The following is a 20,484-nucleotide window of genomic DNA, read 5'->3' on the forward strand; positions in this document are numbered from 1 at the left end:
AGGAAGAGAGAATGAGACATAATAAGTCCAGAGATGTAAAAACTCGACTAGGAAATAACAGGACACATTAGACCAACTAGAGAAATAATACAGAGATTTAGTGTTGCAAGTAGGCAATTCTGAAAACTATACATGAAGTGGATAGAAGTAGTGCATAACTTGAGACAAAGAAGTGAGGTAGAAACCTATCACCTTGAGATGCAAGAGGCAACAAGGTTTAGGCTAAAAGAAAGATAAGAACATGCAAGAAGTACTGTGGATCAGAAACTGACTCCAATTAGATGCAAAAAAACAAAAAAAAAAAAGAGCTGCACATAACTTCAAAGTCTTAAATTGGAAAAATGGGTTATTCTTTACTACTAACACCCAAGTGCACAATATGTGAAGAAGAACAGAAAGGGAAACTAAGAAGAGAAAGTTAGTATTTTAAAGGGAAAATAGGAGAGGGTTAGAGATGGTGATGGTCCTTAGTGCTTGAATTAGTTTGCTAAAGCTGCCATAAGTATCAGAAAATGGGGGGGCTTAGAACAACACAGAAGCTTCGTCTCACAGATATGAAGGCTACCAGTTTGAGTTCAAAGTGTCCACAGGGTTGGTTCCTCGCAGGCTGTAAGCGACCATCTGTTCCATGCCTCTGTCTCAGCTTCTATGGTTTACCAGCAAACTTCAGTGTTCCTTTTGGCTTCTGCTGCATCATGCCACTCTCTGACTTTATCTTCATACAGTGTTCTCCCTCTGTGCATGCCCTATGTCCACATTCCCCATTTTCATAAGAAAACCAGTCAAGTGAGAGTAGGGGGTTCACCTATGACCTCATCCAAACTAATTATCTTGGTAATGACCCTGCTTCCAAATAAGGTCATTTTCTGAGATACTAGGGGCTAAGACTTCGACACGTGAATCTGGGGGTGCCACATAATTCAACTCATAACAGTGCTGGTCACCAAATACTTCCAGCCATCTCCCTTCTGAGCTCATGTAGAATTGTATTTCTTCAGCCTCTTTGAAGTTATCTGTGGCCATATGCTGTGCTTTGGCCAATAAAATGTGAATGAAAGTGCTGTGTACCATTTCCAGATGAAGTTTTAAAGGCCAGTGTGGGATTCAGGGCATTCTCTCCCCTCTGCTCAGGTCATATCTAGGTACATGTCAAGACCAATCTTCCATCAGTCAGTGTCACTGAAGAACTGTGACAAGCAGAGCCTCCCTTCTGACTGGCATTGGGAATGCAGCAAGAACAAGAAATAAGCTTTTGTCCTTGGGAGAAAGCTCTTTACAGCCTAGAGGGGTGGGGTGAGAGGATGGTTCAAGAGCAAGGCAACATATGTATATTTATGGCTGATTCACTTTGTTGTAAACAACATCGTAAAGCAATTATCCTCCAATTAAAAATAAATTTTTTAAAAGGCAAAAAAAAAAAAAAAAAGGAAGCTTTCTTGAACTGAGTTCATTAAATGTGGGGGTTGTCTGTTATTCCTGCTAGAAACCCAGATTATCCTGACCAACACAGAGATGACTGTACTTTTTCTCAGAAGAGCAGTGATCAGAAAAATAAGTACCTATGAGTCAGCCATCACTTCAGTTTTAAGAAAAAAAGGCTAAAAGCAAATGCGACCAAGAATCTTACTCCTACGACTCTGCACTGAACAGCAAGTCAGCAGATGATTTTTTTGGTGGCCTCCAGTGAACCATGCCTCCTTGGGTAGACCCGGCGTAGACCGCTTCAACCCTGACTTTGGGATTCACTATTTGACTGGCTTTGGCCAACAGTACACTAACTTTGGTTTGGCCAACAGTACACTAACAGGCGGCTTCCAGGTGGCTTAATGTTAAAAAATCCACCTGCCAATGCAGAAGACGCAAGAGCGTGGGTTTAATCCCTGGGTTGGGAAGATCCCTGGAGTAGAAAATGGCAACCCACTCCAGTACTCTTGCCTGGGAAATCCCATGAGCAGAGGCGCCTGCAGGCTACAGTCCACGGAGTCGCAAAGAGCTGGATATGACTGAGCACGCACGCACACTAATGGGCTTGATGAAAACAGATGTTTGCGCATGGAGTCTGTCCACTTGGAGTGTCTGCCCTCAGGAGACTCTCTCACATAAATCAGTGACCAGGTGGTGAGAAGCCCAACCTAGCCTTGTGGAGAGGCCATGTGGAGGGCCATCAAGACCTTGGCTGATAGCTCCAAGTGAGTTCCTAGCAAGTATCAATTTGCCAGCATACAGATGAGAATTCTTGGAATTGGATCTTTCAGCCATAATGAAGTTGCCAGAACTGATGTCATGTGAAGCAGAAAGGAACTGTCCCATCAGGTCCTATTCAAATTTCAGAGTTATAAGTAAACAAAATGACTCTTATTGTTTTCAGACACTAAGGGTTTGGGGTGATAATTGAAATAAATGATTTTGAATGGGAGGTAATTGAAAAATTAAAAGTAAGAAATTATTTTGTGTATTAGTAATTTCCATGTTCTTTAATAAAAAAAAAACTTTAGCATTACAGAGCCAAGATCATAAGCTCTGAAACAGGCCACATTTGTGTTAAAACTCTGACTCTAACATTTACTAGCTAGCTAATCATAGACCAAAAAACCAATCTGTGAACTTAAGTTTCTTCTTTCACACAGCAAGCATTGAAAGAACTACCTCCCAAGTTTATTGTGAAGACTAGAGACAACTACTACACATAAAGCACCTGAAACAAAGTCTGCACTCAACAAATGGTAATACTGTTGCTATCATTTTGTATAATTAGTAATCATTCAACTGTTTTTGGAGCATCAGCTATGTGACAAGCATATGATGGGTGGCAAGGATACAAAGATAAGCATATCCCTACTCTGTACTTTCTGAGATCTTATAGTCTATTATCTGCATTAAGTTCAGCAGAGGAAAGCCACAGGTTTAGTGAAAGTGAAAGTGTTAGTTGCTCAGTCATGTTTGACTCTTTGCAACCCCATGGACTGTAACCAGCCAGGCTCCTCAGTCCATGAGATTCTCCAGGCAAGAATACTGGAGTGGGTTGCCATTCCCTTCTCCAGGGGATCTTCTCCACCTAGAGAGAGAATCTGGGTCTCCCGAATTGCAGGCAGATTCTTTACCATCTGAGCCACCAGGGAAACCCACAAGTTTAATACGCAGGTCTATCATGGAAACCTTATTGAAATGATAAACATTTAAAGTGAGTCCAAAAAAGATAATAAGGGGGTATTAGGCAGGTGAAGAATGCGCGACAGATTGTTATGGATAGAGGGAAGCAGTAAGAGACTGAAGGAGGAGAAGACTTGTACATTCTTAGAGCTGAAAGAAGGCTGCTGTGGTCTAATCAGCAAGCAGGGGGGACATATAATAAGAGACTAAGATATATGCCTTTTTCATAATAGCTTGCATAGAACGCCTATCCTGAGAGGCTAGGCGTACGTTCGTTACTATAGCCATGGTGTTACCAATTGCCAACAATGTGCAAATACTACCTAGGAAATAGAAATTAATGACCTATGAAGCAAATAATTTCCAAAATGTGGTCTGCAGGTTCGTGCCATGCCATGAATAATAAGTTTTAGTGCCTGGAGGTGCAAAAGCAAGAAAAACAGGACAATGTAGAGAACTGTTAATAAATTCATTCAATTTTGAATTTTATAATTGTGTCTTTATTAGTTTTTTGTGAAATAATAGTGATGATAGTCGGTTTTATTTTCAATGTCTTTACCTAGAAAAATCAAAAGGGAGCAACTCTATTGCACCCCCAAAAGTACCTTCATCTGACTTTGGGGTATCTTCTTGTGTTCTGTGAAATATACAAGTGTAGGAACAAATGACTCAAAAGGTAATAGTATCTAGATTGCTTTCTACCTTAAACAATTGACTATTTTGTAAGAGGCAATAGTATAGAACAACCAGAAATAGAGCCTCCTGCATCCTCAAGCAGAAACTCATGAATCTTTGTTTGAAATTTTTGCTTATTAAAAAAAAAGGTAATACATCAGGTTCTGAAAATTCATATTCACATTCACACACATATAATATTCTTTATGTAGAAAATGCATTGAGGAAACAGCACTGTAATTTTTCCATGAAATATAAATGCCAAACTCATACATAATTTATATAACATAAAACCAACAGACCATGTAGGTTTGGTGTTTAATTATGATCCCTTGGTTCTCCCTGATGAGCACCATTAATCAGTCCAATCAGTGTCTGAAATGTCGTATTTCTGTCTACAAATAAACACCTAACTGGAGGTATTAAAATATTTAATTGAAATGCACTTTTGTAGAAAGAACTTCTCAGCCTAAATGTAATAAGTGTAATTTAAAAGCAAATAACCAAATGACCGACAAAACAATAATAATTTTTTTCTGAGATTTTTCAAGATATATGAGAAAGTATAATTTTAAGCATCTTGACCTTTTGCTCAAGTAAAACTTCCTCCTGTTTAATTAGTTCATGATTCCTTTTTAAAGACAACCTCTAAAGTTGCTACTTTAATATCGATAAACCTAGAAGGGACCTTCATGCTTTAATGTAATTGTGTATTAGAATATTCAACCTGCTGGATATTCAAAAGCTAGAACAATCTCTCGATGGCTGCACACTAACTCCCCAAGAACCCCTCCATGTTTTCAAAGAGAAATAAAGTTGACTGATAAGACAGGCTAAGCACTAAGGTTTAACATTCTTTTTTTCCTTTACAAATCTCATTCTACAGCAGCTCTATCGCATTGCCATAACAACACAAAACTATGGAACATTTTCAAATAGCTTGGAGGGGCATTTTTTCCATGGAGGCAACAAACATTTATAAAGTAAACATTACCATTTGTTTCCTCAAAAGTAGACTGAAAACCTGATTTCAGCTCTGCTCCTATCACCCTAGACACAGCCTTGTCATTTGTTACGATCCCCATGGTCTCCTCTCTAGTAGCAGAACAAGCTCAATGAGAGGCTTCTTCCAGTCTCGCCCATCACATTCCTCACGGCAGAGCCAACTCCCATCAATCACTGCTCACTCTCAATTATCTCTGCCCTGTAATCCCTCTGGACAAGAAACTTCAATATTGTGCTGGATTCCAGTCTGCCTTACAAATATCATCTGGTAATTTCATCCATAAATATGCTTCAAATGCCAGTCGTTTATAAATTCAAAACAAAGCACCACTACTACTATTGTTCCCTGTTTCCTAATAGTTCTGTTCACTTTATATCCTTACTGAACATTTGAAGGATAAATGAATAGACATCAATATAGCACAGTGGTTCACAGTATGATCTTTAAGTTTGAATTAAGTCAGAGTCCTAGCTTCATGATCTATTAGCTGTCAAACTTTGGACAAGCTATGTAGACTCTCTAAACCTTGGGTTCTTCATCCATAAACCAGAGATGTTAGTACCTATCTTGATGTTTCTTGCTAGGATCATGGCAGGACAACTATCTAACACAAAAGAAGGGTCTAAGAGATGTTTGTTTTTGTAACACTGTTCATTTCATTCACTCGTCAACTATTTTCTGAGCACTTACTATGTTCCTGGCACCCTCTAAACGTTGAATAATGAGTGGTGAATAAAAGAGACATGGTCTTTGTACCCTATGCAGCTTACACCTTAGCTGGAGAGACGCACAATAAACAAATCAGTATCTATTTATTCAATGCAAACAACAAAGGCCTGAGAGGAAAACAGGTGCTGTAATAGAGTACACCAGAGAAAGAGGGAGGGGGTAATCGGGAAGGGCGTCCTGGGTAAGGTTATCGTTAAACTGTGACATGAAAGATGAGGAAAATACCCAGTGAAGAGCAGGAAAAGGCAGAAGACAGAGGCTGAGTGGGAAAGCACTATTAAGTAGACTGTGGGTCTTGAGCATGTTTATTAAGAAGTGCTGATCAGACTGAAAGATTTTCAGAAGCCAGAAAATGCAGAATCTTGTAGGACATGAGAAGAAACTTGGCTTTTACTCTAAGTTCAATGGGAAACATTGAGAAGGGTTGGGTTTTTTTAACTTAATACAGAAAGTTTAATTTTGTTTTTATTATTTATTTGGCTGCACTGGATCTTAGTTGTAGCACATGAAATCTTCACTGGGTCACTCAGGATCGTTTGTTGCAGCACATGGACTCTCTAGCTGCTGCCCATGGGCTCGGTAGTTGTGGCAAGCAGGCTTAGTTGCTCTGTGGCATGTGGGATCTTAGTTCCCTGACCAGGGATCGAAACTGCGTCCCCTGCATTGCAAGACAGATTTTTAACCACAGGGTTTTCTGGGTGGCTAAGCTGTAAGGAATCCACCTGCCAATGCAGGAGACACAGGCTCAATCTCTGGGTCGGGATGATCCCCTGGAGAAGGAAATGGCAACCCACTCCAGTATTCTTGCCTGGGAAATCCTACAGAAAGAGAAGCCTGGAGGGCTACAGTTCATAGGGTTGCAAAGAGTTGGACACAACTTGGCGACTGAACAACCACTGACAAGTTTTTTTTTTCTTTTTTCTTTTTTCACTGACAAGTTTTAAGGAGGAGAGTGGCATGATCTGATTTCTGTTTTTAGGAAATTACTCTGGTTATCATGTGATCATTTGGAAAAACGCAAAAGAAGTGGATAGGGACAAGTTAGGAAGCTGCTGGAATAGTCCAGGAAGGAGATGATGGTGATTTAGGCTTAGGTGCCTAAGGTTCCAAGGTGCCAGTAAAATCAAATCTCACCATGATATTGAGTGGAGGAGGGAAGTGTTGTGGTTGACTTTAATTTCTTCTTGTTTGTTTTAGTCCTATAACTATCACCAGCCAGCCTTTAGGCTCCCAAAAGAAGGGGCTGCAGAATAATAATTTTAGATGTTCACATTATATATTTTCTTATAGTTATTCAGTTATTCTCTAGCAATCTTGTCAAAAGACTACTCAACACATTTTCCCATTTATATCAGTACTCCCCAAATCCTGCAGTAAGACTGAGGGAAGAGTAAAAATGCTTCATCATCATGAAAACTTGACAGCACCAAGCTCAGATGCTGGTAATCTGTGAAGCCTTGTTTTCATATCATCTAATGCAAGAAAAATTACTGAGCCTCCCCTACATGAAATTTGTTTTTTGCTTTACCTGGAGGCCTTAAGGATTCTCTACATGATTTAATTTGCTTCAGATTTATACATGCCTACTTTTATTCCCTTGTAAACAACACCAACAGATGGTATGGAATATTTGGTTGCAGAATAATTAAGCCTGAATTTGGTGAGAACTCAAAGATTAAAGTTATTCTTAGCAAAACAAGCAATCCACTGCCAGGACTATAAAGCGTTTAATGATTTATATCAAAAGAACACCTAAGGAAGCACCCTAAGTGACCTGCAGATCTGAGTTTAAAACCATATACACCTGAAATAAGAACCCATGTACTTTCACCCACAAACACTATCTCGACACCATAAAAGAGGTGAGTGACTTCATCCTTCTGCCTGTCAGGGATTCGATTCTGAAACTAATCTCAATCACCATTTGATGTATATTCCATCAAAATGCAGGCCGACAAGTTATGTAACACGTTCTGGCTATTTAAATATCCTAATGGGATTTTTAACTGTGGTGATGCTTTTGAACTGTGGTGTTAGAGAAGACTCTTGAGTCCCTTGGACTGCAAGGAGATCCACCCAGTCCATCCTAAAGAAAATCAGTCCTGAATATTCATTGGAAGGACTGATGCTAAAGCTGAAACTCCAATACTTTAGCCACCTGATGCAAAGAACTGACTCATTTGAAAAGACCCTGATGCTGGGAAAGATTGAAGGCAGGAGAAGGGGACAACAGAGGATGAGATGGTTGGATGGTATCACCAACTCAATGGACATGAGTTTGAGTAAACTCCAGGAGTTGGCAATGGACAGGAAGGCCTGGTGTGCTGCAGTCCATGGGGTCACAAAGAGTCGGACATGACTGAGCGAGTGAACTGAACTGAACTGAATGGGATTTTTCTCAACAAGTGGGAGCCAGGCAATTCTACTCCTCCTACTATGTCCAGAAAACAGTGAACAGAAGGATGTGCTCTGTGTGTGCTCAGTCACATCCAACTTTTTGCTGCACAATGGAGTGTAGCCCACCAGGCTCCTCTGTCCTTGGAATTTTCCAGGCAAGAATACTAGAGTGGGTTGCCATTTCCTTCTCTGGGGATCTTTCTAACCCAGGGTTCAAACCCTCATCTCTTGCATCTCCTGCATTGGCAGGTGGATTCTTTACCATGGCACCATCTGGGAAGCCCTTAATAGGAGGATACTTAAGAAAATATCACAGGGTCATTTCACTGTCCCATAGCTCAGCAGGTTGCAGTTTGGAACAACCAAAGAGATAATTCATCCTATCTGTTATAGTCCCAGAATTATCTTTTTTTAAAAAAATTTATATCTAAAACCAGAAAACTGAGCCTTAAAGTAATTCAACCCAGATTAGACAATTTTGATAGCAGAGAAGAGAAAATAAAAACACTGAAGAAAGCACAGCGTGTTGTCTGGAAAGATGAGATGTGGGTATGGAACCAGACTAAGGGGAGCAACACAGAATGATGAAGCATTTGAAGAGAAGACAGAATGGGAGAATTCCAGAATTCCAAAGAAGTTTTATCTAATAATTAAAATGGCATCCACCAGTCATCGAGCACATGCCAAGGGCCAGGCACTGAACAAGACACTTCATGAATCTTATCTCTAAGTCTTGCAGTGATGCTACAAAGCAGGTCTCCCATTTTTTGATAAGGAATCAAATCTTCAGAGGGTTATATACCAGGCTTAACATTCCTATAAGGGTTTTCCTGGTGCCTCAAACAGTAAAGAATCCCTGGGTTGGAAAGATCCCCGGAGAAGGCAATGGCTACCCACTCCAGTATTCTTGCCTGGAGAATTTTTCGTTTAATATATTTAAATATTGTTTAAATCCCAGGGAGTTAAGGGACTAACTTAACTAAGGAACTAACACTTTCACTTTACTTAACAATCCTGCAGTGCCAGGATTTGATATTACACCTATCCCTCTCGCCGCCTGATAGGGTTGTTCAACCTACACAGCCATATACAATGGCCCGGTTAAAGCCCAACTCTTTCCGCAAAAAGTTTAAGCTTTTCTTAATAAGTTTACTTATTTATTTTTGGCTGTGCTGGGTCTTCGGTGCTGTGAAGGCTTTCGTCTACTTACAGCGACTGGGGCTACTCTCCACTGCAGTGCTCAGGCTTCCTGTGGTGGCTTCGCTTGTGGTGGAACACAACTGTAGGGCACACCACCTTCAGTACAGTTCCCTGGCTCTAGAGCACAGGCTCAGTTGCTCCATGGCATATGGGATCTTCCTGGATCAGGGATCGAACCTGTGTCTCCTACACCAGCAGGTGGACTCTTTATCACTGAGCCACCAGGGAAGACTTTGATGAAGTTTTAAACACTGAGCCCTAAGCTCAAAGCTGAAGTCCTAAAGTGAATTTGAGAAGAAGCAAGCATTTTCATGGAAGGAAAACCATACTGACACATTTTCAGAAATACAGCAGAGTAGTTCAGGGAAACCCTGACAGGGAGACCAAGGTGACTCCCTGGAATTTAAAAAATATTTAAATATATTTATTTTTAAAATATTTTTAAAATATAGATTTAAATATATATATTCTAGATTCTGGGTGATATATTTTTAAATTTTTTATTTACTTATTTATTGTGGCTGTGCTGGGTCTTCATTGCTGTTCAGACTTTTCTCTGCGGTGAATGGGGGGCTACTATGTAGTTGCAGTGCATGGGTTTTTCACTGCTGCAGCTTCTCTTGTGGAGCATGGGCTCTAGGGCACACAGGCTTCAATAGTTGTGGCACATGGGCTTAGCAGTTGTGGTTCCGGGGCTATAGAGGACAGGCTCAATAGTTATGGCTCAGGCTCAAGGGTTTAGTTGCTTTGCTGCATGTGGGATCTTCCTGGATCAGGGACTGAACCCATATCTCCTGCACTGTCAAATAGATTTTTTACTGCTGAGCCATGAAGGAAGCCTTGGGTGATCTATTCTGAGCAAAAAGACCAGACAGAGAGACGAGAAGAGGCTGCAGAACTACACATGATGGCTGGCTTTATGAAGAGTGTGCCAGAGGCTGTCGATGGTCCTCTAATATCCATCACCCACTTCTTTCCTTTAGGGACAGAACCCCATAGTTTTAGGGACTTCCTTGTTGACCCAGACAGTAAAGAATGCAATGCAGGAGACCCAGGTTCAATCCCTGGGTTGGGTAGATCCCTTGGAAAAGGGAATAGCTACACACTCCAATATTCATGCCTGTACAATCCCATGGACAGAGAAGCCTGGCGGGCTACAGTCCATGGGGTCACTAAGAGTCAGCCACGACTGACACTCAAACCCAAACTCCCCCTAGTTTTAGCTAGGTTTGGCTGATCGGCTTGATACTTTCCCAGCCTCCTTGACAGCTAGCTTCAAAACAATGGAATTTTCGGCTGAATTTTCAGTTGACATCTGTTGAATTAAAAACAAATCTGGACTTTAGTCAAAAGGATTACTGCGAAAGTGCTGGGGAGGGATGACTGCAATGGGAGGAAAGAGAACTATTAGAACAGGGAGAGCATTCTGACTGCATGAACTGCACATGGTAGGCAAAACAGGTTTCTTCCACCAAGAGAAGGAAATCTAGGCTAAAAAGAAGCAGGCATAGGACAGTGGACGAAAGGGTGGCAAAGTAAGACAGTAGATCAAAGAATGTTTCACTCTGAGTCCAATATGTTTTTTGTGAGACATTTAAGGAGGGATTGTACCCAAGTTCAGGCGGAAGGCAGATCAAATTTCAAGGGGCACAAGGGAAGGAGAAAATCTTAACCAAAGCTTGGTTAATAAATATTTTGTTCCCAGTGATCTCCAGTGGAGACAAAACAGTTCAGTTAATCAGTTAGGAAGCAAAGAATGGGAATGTGGAGAGTCAGTGTCTGGTCTTGTAATACACAAACAAGAGGGGCCTCCTTGAGTTCTTACCTAAACCATGGGTAAGGGGGGTTCTTTGCAGTAAGAACAGAACAGAAGTTTCTCAGAACAGAAAGAGAAGGAGGGATTTCTTTAACCATCACTGGCTTCCAGAATCCCAGGGCTCTGGTAAAGTTTGACATGGTCATCATCTTAAGAGGAATCTGTACTTCCTCTTTGGCCCGTTAAGGGTTGGAGCCTCGATGTGGTGGTCATGAGTCACCCTCAGGGAGGGTATAACCTGTGATGGGAGGAACCTGGGTGCCTGCATGTTTTGTGGAACAAAGCTGTCAACTTGCCCTGGTCAGCTCACCTACTTTTAGACTATTAGGAAAGACAGAAATAAGGTTCCTTCTATTTGGCCATGTTTTATTTTCAAGTCTCCTACTTAGAGCCACTTCGCCAGTACTCTCATGAATAAAAACTACCCCCTGAAAACAAGAAATGTTTGTGTTTTTGATATCACAGTCACCCTGTAAGCATCATCTTCAAATATGAGAGTTAATATTAAACACAGAGCTCCCTTGCCAGTATTCATATTCTCACTAATCTATGAACGCCGGAAGCATCAAATGCTCAATTTTACTCTTCTTTTTCTATGTTATACAGGAAAAGAATTCTGTTTCAGTTCCTGCAATGAACGAAAAACTTTCCATTCACCTAGCAATGGAACATTACAAAAGACACACTTATTTTGGACTAAATAATATATGTCAATATATGAGTTTTTGTGGTATTGCTGGGGCTTTTTGAAAGCAGCTTAAAATTACATAATGTTCTACCATTTGATTCAAATAGTCTTTAAGTCAGTAATACACTCCTTTATTAGAAATGTGGACATGCAAAGATACAGAAGTTTGACCAAGTGTGTCTAAAAGAACAAACTAATCACAATCAACCACGTACTACTCTATGTCAGACATAGTAAGGTACCTGGTAAAGGTTGTTCCCAAAGGGAGCAGACATGTGATATGCTTTGCTAACCGAATAATTACATGTATGCCTGCTGTTAATGGAACAGCTCCACAAATTCCAAAGGTCTTTGCTTTCTTATTTAAATTTCTCAAGCAGGCCTAATAATATAAATAAGAGTTATTGATTAGTCTAGGTTCCTTTAGTTAAAAAATAGTCCAATATCAAAACTGCCTAGGAAGGCTGTTTATTCAACTTAAACTAAATAAAGAATTGGTTAAGTTAAGAGTAATCACTGCAGGCTCTTTGATTCACTGGATCATTGAATTCACTGTCTCAGTTGAGTTCTTAATGATTTTCAAATACATTTTGGAGAAGTTACCTATCCTAGCGAAAAATGAGCCTTTATGGTTTTAATTCCCTGCATCTCCTCTGTATTTTATGTGCAACCTTAATATGTTGTGAAATTATTCCAAATCTTTACTGTCCATTCTTCCCTTTTTAAAAAGGTCCAAGAAGAGACATGAGACATACAGCCAAATTTATGTCATCATTTTTCACCTAAGTACTCAGAGTTTCAAAAGCATTCTTTCCTCTCCCAAATCACCTCTTCCCCTAGTGGCTTCTGAAAAGTTCTACTTAAATGCATAAGCTCCCCACTGGGAACATTATCAATTAAGAACTTCTCTCTGCTCCAGGCCTTTAACTTTGAAGTAATTCAACAATCTTTTACATATTAAAAACAATCTCACTTCCAGAAGCCTTGGTGTTTCTCACTGATGCAAGAAAAGGGAAAAGGTCATCTTTTTTTGTACAGTGGTACCAACAAAGGAGAAGAGCACTAAGCCCTAAAGAATTCACTGCAACTTTTTTCTTTTCCATTTAAGCTTAAAACCTTACCTATCATTACGAGGCAAAACAGAAATGTACCTGTCATTAGACTAAATTTGCTGATAAATAAGTACTCTTCCACTTTTGAAAATCCTTTACAAAGAAGATTAACAAAAGCAATTCCTACAAGGTAATTATTATACTGATACATGCTTTTACTTTTTAAAACAAACCGATTTCCCATGTTCTTTCTTTGAGGGGCTAATGCTAAAGTCCACAAGAAGAAATCTTGTGAAAATGAGGACATACATAACTTGAGTTAGACATATTCCAACGTTTTTCTCAGATGTTCCAGGTCCTTTCTTAAATACTGTGGATTCAGTATGTAATAAGAAATGCAATTGAGTCCTGACAGTTGGAAGTTCCTCTGTATGTGTTGTTCAAAAAATAATAATTTTGTAGGTCTACGTGACAAAACTGTACAATTGTTTGGCTATTGTTAACAGCATTCTCTCCAGCACTTGTTTAACAGAGCATGGCGTAGTAGATACTCAACAAACAATTACTGAATTGAAAGGATATATATATATATATAAAAGCTTGCATATATTCCTTGGTTTAAAATACCTGCTCTTTTAAACAACTGATTCTCCAAAAAAGTGGATACAAAATTGACTTTTAAATTACTGACTTCCTGGGCTGGTGGGTTTGGACACGTACACATGGGGTATAAAAGATTTTCACAAATGCTGGTCGGGGCTCTTGGCTAAGAGGAGACTCTGCCTTGGGCCCGCCGGTGTAATAAACTGCACTCCACTAAAAAAATAAATAAATGACTTCCTACAAAGGAGTGTTTCTACCCACAAAATACGTCAATGGGATCTGAACACTTCTAACTAGCTTCAACCATTGGACAAGTTCTCTTACCTCAGAGCTCACTGTCTTCCTGGATACTCAGCAGGCCGCAGCCAGCCCTCGCGATAATTTCCGGTAGGGGCGTCTCACGGCACTGCCGCTTGGGGGCGTGGCCTGCAGGGGGCGGGGCTGGCAGAGGTGGGCTGGCCGGGGCGGAGCTTGTGTGTGTGTGCGTGCTCCGGCCTGCAGACTCTTTGTGATCTGGGGACTGTAGCCTGTCAGTCTCCTCTATCCAGGGGATTCTCCAGGTAAGAATACTAGAGTAGTTTGCCATAGCCTCCTCCAGGGGATCTTCCTGACCCAGGGAGAGAACCGGCGTCTTTAGCGTCCGCGGATTCTTTAAAACTAGAGCCACCAGGGAAGGCGGGGTTGGAGCTTTCCTGGTGGAATTGATAGCACTAAGGCGAGGCTCCTGGCCTAAGTGAGTTGGAAAGTCTTGGGGTGAAGAGCCTTGACCAAACGCTCAGTTTTGAAAATTTCTCTAGTTTAGCCTGCAACGCTTATGATTAGAGTCAACAATTTGAAGTGGCCAGCTCACTTGATGCATTCTATGAACCTCTTGAAAGCTTTAACATTCGGAGACCTGATCATGAAACCCTGTGGGATAAACTGGATGACTATTACACAATTGTCAAGGAACGCTGCTGCTGAATCAAAGTCAGGCCACAGGTCTTAATGCCACTAAAACATGCGGTGATGATCAGAAGGCCAAGATCCATGATCACTCGAGTTGAATCTAGGATGTAAAATGTATGCTAGGAATTCTCTACTACAGGGATCCCCACCCTCGGGGCTGCATCTCAGTACCTTCTACCAGATCAGGGGCAGCATCATACTAGAAATAAAGTAAAGTGCACAATAAATGAAATGCGCTTTAATCATCTCGTAAACCATTTCCTTCACCCCGGGTCCCTGAAAAAATTGTCTTCCAGGAGATCCGTCCCTGCTGCCAAAAAGGTTGGTATGTTGCTGGGACTGTTGCTTTGGTACCCTATGCATCGGATCAATAACGTCCAGAAGTTTAAGCAATGTTCAGACAGCGCACAGTGTGTCTTTACTCCATTTTCAATGTACACACAGGGTATGAGATCCTCTGCTATAAAGAATATGGTCATCTTCAAATAAGTGCAGTGTCGCTTTTTCTCCTTTACCTGGTGAAAATGATTTTCTCAGGACTCCGGATTATATATAACACTGATGTTGTTGTTGTTGAGTTGCTAAGTCCTGTCCAACTCTTTTGTGACCCCATGAACTGTAGCCTGTCAGACTTCTCTGTCCGTGGGACATAGCATGGACAAATATCAAAGTACACAAAAATCAAAGTACTAGATTGGAAAAAATAAAAAGAAAATCGGACTAATATTAATGATGGTGGTTAAATCAGACAATGCACACACTATGCCCAGCATTGCACCAGGCATGCAGTACATACCCATTTGATGGTAATAATTATTTTATTTTACAAGAGTGAAAGGAAAAGTTTATTCTACCTGGTGACATTGTTCTGATTCTGAGGGAAAATAACAAATTTTTGTAATATGCATGAACTTTTCATCTTACATATACATGTTGCAGTCTCTCTCCTCTTTTTTTTTAAGAAGAATAAGATAGAAGGGAACCAAATACCTGACTAGAAAACAGCTGCCTCCTTTCACCTGACCTTCCAGGATACCCCCTTGCTCTCAGATCACTGCCACCTCCACTGCTTTTGTCTGATTTCTGCCTGCTGGTCTCCATTTGGCTTGGCTCTGCGTGGAGCCACCTGCAAGGCTTTTGTTTCTCCACCTGTTGAGTCTCCCTTTGAGTAGAAGAAAGAAAAGATTTCCAGAGTCTGAACCAAAACATTTTTTTAAGTACCTAACAATAAAAGGGGCATGAAACTATTTACCAACTTCACTTACATCCAGTAAAATTTCCATTTACAGGGTGTTGCATTAAGTTGATTGCTTTCTTCTCTGTAAATAAAGACTTAGATTTCAGCTCACAGGAAAAACTGATACCTAGAGAAGCCGCCCGTGGAATGCTACCAGCAGCCCTGGACAGGGAAATGTTCAAGGCAGGGCGGTGAGGAAAACAAAAGTTAGATGGAAACCGTCACTGCACGTTTCATTTTAGAGTAATAATTAATCAAAAAACAGAGTAAATATCAAGTTTGCTTGGATTATTATTCTCCCTGGTCACAAGACCACTTTTCATTGCTTCTTAGGGTGATCCTGAATAGAAATATTGTACAGTCCATCCTGGGCTTCCTGGAGATGCAGACTTGATCTCTGGGTCAAGAAAATCCCTTGGAGAGGGAAATGGCAACCCACTCCAGTATTCTTCCCTGGGAAATCCCACCGACAGAGGAGCCTGGCATAACAACTAAACAACAACAAACAACAGCAACCCATTTTAGGGAAAGAAACTAGTTACTCTCAACTCTAACCACAGCATATGTAAAATAACAGGCTCCGATATTCCTCTGGAAGTTTCTACTTCATTTTTTTCTGGAAACTATAAAAAGAAATCTCTTTTGTTGCTGCAGTTTTGCTGTGCTAGATGCTTTGTATTGCTTCCCTTCAGTCGGGTTCTTAAGAGAAGAGCTTTATCCTGCATACCTATTAGCAAAGAAAAGGGTCTTAGAATCCTTACACAAAAGAATTATTCTGTAGAGGTGCAGGCCGTAGGTTTAAATTCATTCCTGGTTTCTCAGGTGACCTATCACTTATAACAAACTTTTCGAAGAGATTAGAAAAAAAGATGGTGGGATTAAAGAAGAATTTGAAAGCTCACTGAATCCAATAACCTAAGAACTTTAAAAGAAAGAAAAAAATCAAGCATTAAGAGAGACAGAGTGGTTTCTAAAATAAACAAACAGGGATCTGCCTTAATAAAGTAGTTGACAGCTTCTCTCCCTCTTTTCCAGGCTCAGCCACTAGCAACAAAGAAAAGGGCTAGTTTGCACAGCTGTTGCCCAAAGAACTGAACAAAAGGCTGAAACTTTAACTTGAATTTGAAAGAAAAAAAAAAATCAACTGACAGAACAGAAGCACAAATATCAGGGAAGTCAAGAGAGACAAGAACTTCATGAGGTCAGTAAGAAGAATTTTCTAAAGTGTAAATTTCCTGGGAGCTCAAAGGAAACTGGAAACCCGAGTCTGATAGAGGCCCAGAGGCTGAGTTCTAGAAGTTCCTAACCCCACACTGCCACTCATCAGATGATCACAACAGCAGGGAGAAACCCATTGCCCAAGATGGTGGAGCGGAAAAGGCATCGGCTTATTCAGAGTTCAGAAGCTGGAGATCAGTTTGGCTCTCACCATGAAAAGCTGGGGCCAAGTGAGGGATAACGTCAAGAAAGAGCTTGCCTGATAGTGCTTCTTCTCACTTCTAGAATCTGCCTCAGAATCTGTCTCTCTCTGTCATGGAGAGAGGTAGGATTCAGGAAAAATAGAAGAAGGTAGTAACTTATTTACATCTTTTTCATTTTAGATATTTTTCTCACCCTTTATTTGTTTAACAATCTATAAAGCTTCACAAAAGAAAAGGCAACTGTGCATTTACAAGGAAAGTCTCCTGGGAAAATAAGCAATATTCTGGTTTAGATTATTTATTATTTATAGACTGTCAATCTCCAGAAAAGGTTGAAGCATGTGTACAATAGAAACTGTGAAGATATGAAAACAATTAGAACATTGCACCAGCAAAGAACAAGATGGCAGGATCTCACAGACAGGGAGGGGGGAGAATTGTACCAGAAAATATAGAAATAGTCTTCTTTGCTGTGTCAGCTGTGACATACATAACTAAAATTTAAGTTCAGTTGCGGTGAGTTTGGTTCATTTTTTTCCTGTCCTTTTCCAGCTGCAATAAGAAATGATGAAGAAATTTTAAATACAGTCCAAGAAATAGTAATTAAATATTAATGACATATCTCCTACATACTAGGTCCCCTTAAAGAGTCTTGAAGTCTAATGAGAAGTAGAAACAAAACCAAATAATCTCCATGTAGTATGATCAATTTGGGTTGCGTTTCTTTCCAAATACGACTATGGGAAAGGTTTTGGGAGGCTAGGAAAAGAAAGCTTTCACTTGGTTGGGAAAGAGAAGAAAAGCATTATTAACACTTCATAGGAGTGACATATTGGCAGGGACTTAAAAGAAGACCAGCTTTCCAAATGGAAAAGAGAGAGGAGGACAGTCCCCAAAGGAGTGGACAGAGGAGGAAAGACCACAGTGTGTTCAGGAAGTTTACACCATTTGGGGCCTGGGGATAAAGTGGAAAGGTAGCCTGGAATCTCAAACAACTATACAGAAGACGCTGAAAAGCTTTTCAACAAGTAAGTGAAACTTTCTTATTTCAGTTTTAGAAGACAATTTCATATTGCAATTTGGAGAGTAGATAGGAGTAAGACTGAAGGACTTCCCAGGCGGTCCAGTGGTTAAGATTTTGTGCTACCCAGAAGTAAAGAACAGACCTTTTGAACTCTGTGGGAGAAGGCGAGGGTGGGCTGATTTGAGAGAATAGCGTTGAAACATGTATATTACCATATGTGAAATAGATGACCGGTGCTAGTTTGATGCATGAAGCAGGACACTCAAAGCCGGTGCTCTAGGACAACCTAGAGGGATGGGGTGGGGAGGGAGGTTGAAGAGGGATTCAGGATCGGGGGAAACATGTATACCTGTGGCTGATTCATGTCAATGTATGGCAAAAACCACCACAATATTATAAAGTAATTAGCCTCCAATTAAAATTAATTAATTAATTACCAAATAATAAAAGATTCTGTGCTACCACTGCAGGGGGTGCAGGTTTGATTCCTGGTCACAATCCCTGGTCAGGGAACTAAGATCCCGCGTGCCACAAGTGCAGCAAAAAAATAGAGTAAGAGTGAAATTAAAGTAAGGAAGTTGTTTTAGGGTTCTTCAAAGAAACAGAACCAAAAGGAGGTGTATATGTATTTATATAGAAAGAGGTTTCTTTTAAGGAATTGGCTCACAGATGATGGCAAATCTAAAACCTGCCAGCTGGGCTGGTAGGCTGAGACCTGCGAGAGCCGATGCCGTGGTTCTAGCTGAAGGCTGTGTGCCCTAGCACTCAGAAGAGTCCTTCAGTGCTGCAGTGGAAGTCCAAAGACAGAGTGCTGAGAATTCTGTCTTGCTCAGCAGAAGTGAGTCTCTCTGTTCTCTTCAGGCCTTCAACTGATTGGACAAGGCCCACCAAATTATAAAGAGCAATCTGCTTTACTCAACATCTGCTCATTTACATGTTAATTTTAGGTGGGGTGGGAGGTGAGAGGGGAGTTCAGATTTGGGGGGACATATGTATACCTGTGGCTGATTCATGTCGGTGTATAGCAAAAACCACTGAAATACTGTAAAGTAATTATCCTCCAATTAAAATAAATAAAATAACTTTAAAAAAAAAAAAAAGCACCCTCCCAGAAACATTCAAAATAATGTGTGGCCAAATATTCAGGTACTTGTGGCCCAACCAAGTTAACACATAAAATTAACCCTCACAGAGGCTATTTGTGTATGTGTATTTAGTCACTCAGTTGTGTCTGATTCTTTGCAGCCCCATGGACTATAGATCACCAGTCTTTTCTGTCCATGGAATTTTCCAGGCAAGAATTCTGAAGTGTGTTGCCATTTTCTATTCCAGGGATTCTTCCCAACCAGGGATCAAACCTGTGTCTCCTATTACTCCTGCATTGGCAGATGTCTTCTTTACCATTAATGCCACATGGGAAGCCCACTCGTGTACACAGAGGCCATGTAGCATACATGAGAGATGGTATACTGTCTGGACTAAGCTCAGAGTAAAGGGAACAGAGAAAAATAAAATTTAGGGGAAAATTGAATGTGAAGATGTAAAAGAGCACATTGTAAGGATGACATCAAGATTGTTAGTTTGAACAAATATGTAGAGAAAAACAAAACAAATTAGATGGCTAGTAATCTCCAAGAATACATTTTTTAGTTTCTTTTCTTTGTCTATAGCAAATACAAGTTTCTTCTGCCTCCTGATGCCTGTATTTACAATTTGCATTTTTTTCTTATTACAAACTGCATCATCAGTTACTCTAAAAATCATTACAGTTACAAAAGACATTTCATCAATCAAATTTCATGTGTGAGGATACACACTGTACTTTGAAAAATGCATTTACTTAACTTCTGGTGAAATCTGGTAATTTGAATACACTTTTTTGCCCCTAACTTACCCAAACAAAATGTATAAACACATAAGAACAAGAATACATGAGAAACCATAACAAAGACTTCCCTGGCGATCTAGTGCTTAAGCTTCTGAGCTTCTACTGTAGACACAAGGTTGATCCCTGGTTGGGGAACTATGATCCCACATGCCATGCATTGCAGCCAAAAAAAAACTTTTTTAATAAAAGATAAAAATAAATACATTTAAAAAAAATAAGAAACTACAACTAAGAGAAATAGTGACAAAATTTTGAAAACCAAAATTAAGTAGCTGAATGACAAATCACAGGTAAGCAGAAAATCAAGAAATTAAGTGCCCCCCACAAAATCCCAGAAGAACCCAGCAATTCGTGAAATAAGATGCTTCTGAAAAGAGATGGGAGGTGTTCAAGGGGAGCAGAAAATCTAAAGTGAAAATCAATTAAATACCTAAATCAACTCCCCAGCTCCCTGAACTAGGTGTCTATCTGTCACCAACTCCAGCAGAAGACCAGAGGTTTTCTCTTTGGAGAAAATGAAGCAAAAGGAATATGGACTTATTGACAGATTGGATAAAGAAGCTGTGGTACATATATATAATGGAATACTAATCAGCCATAAAAAGAAATGCATTTGAGTCCGTTCTAATGAGGTGGATGAACCTAGAGCC

This window comes from Cervus elaphus, chromosome 22 (genome assembly GCF_910594005.1).
Source record: "Cervus elaphus chromosome 22, mCerEla1.1, whole genome shotgun sequence".
Taxonomy (NCBI): Eukaryota; Metazoa; Chordata; class Mammalia; order Artiodactyla; family Cervidae; genus Cervus; species Cervus elaphus.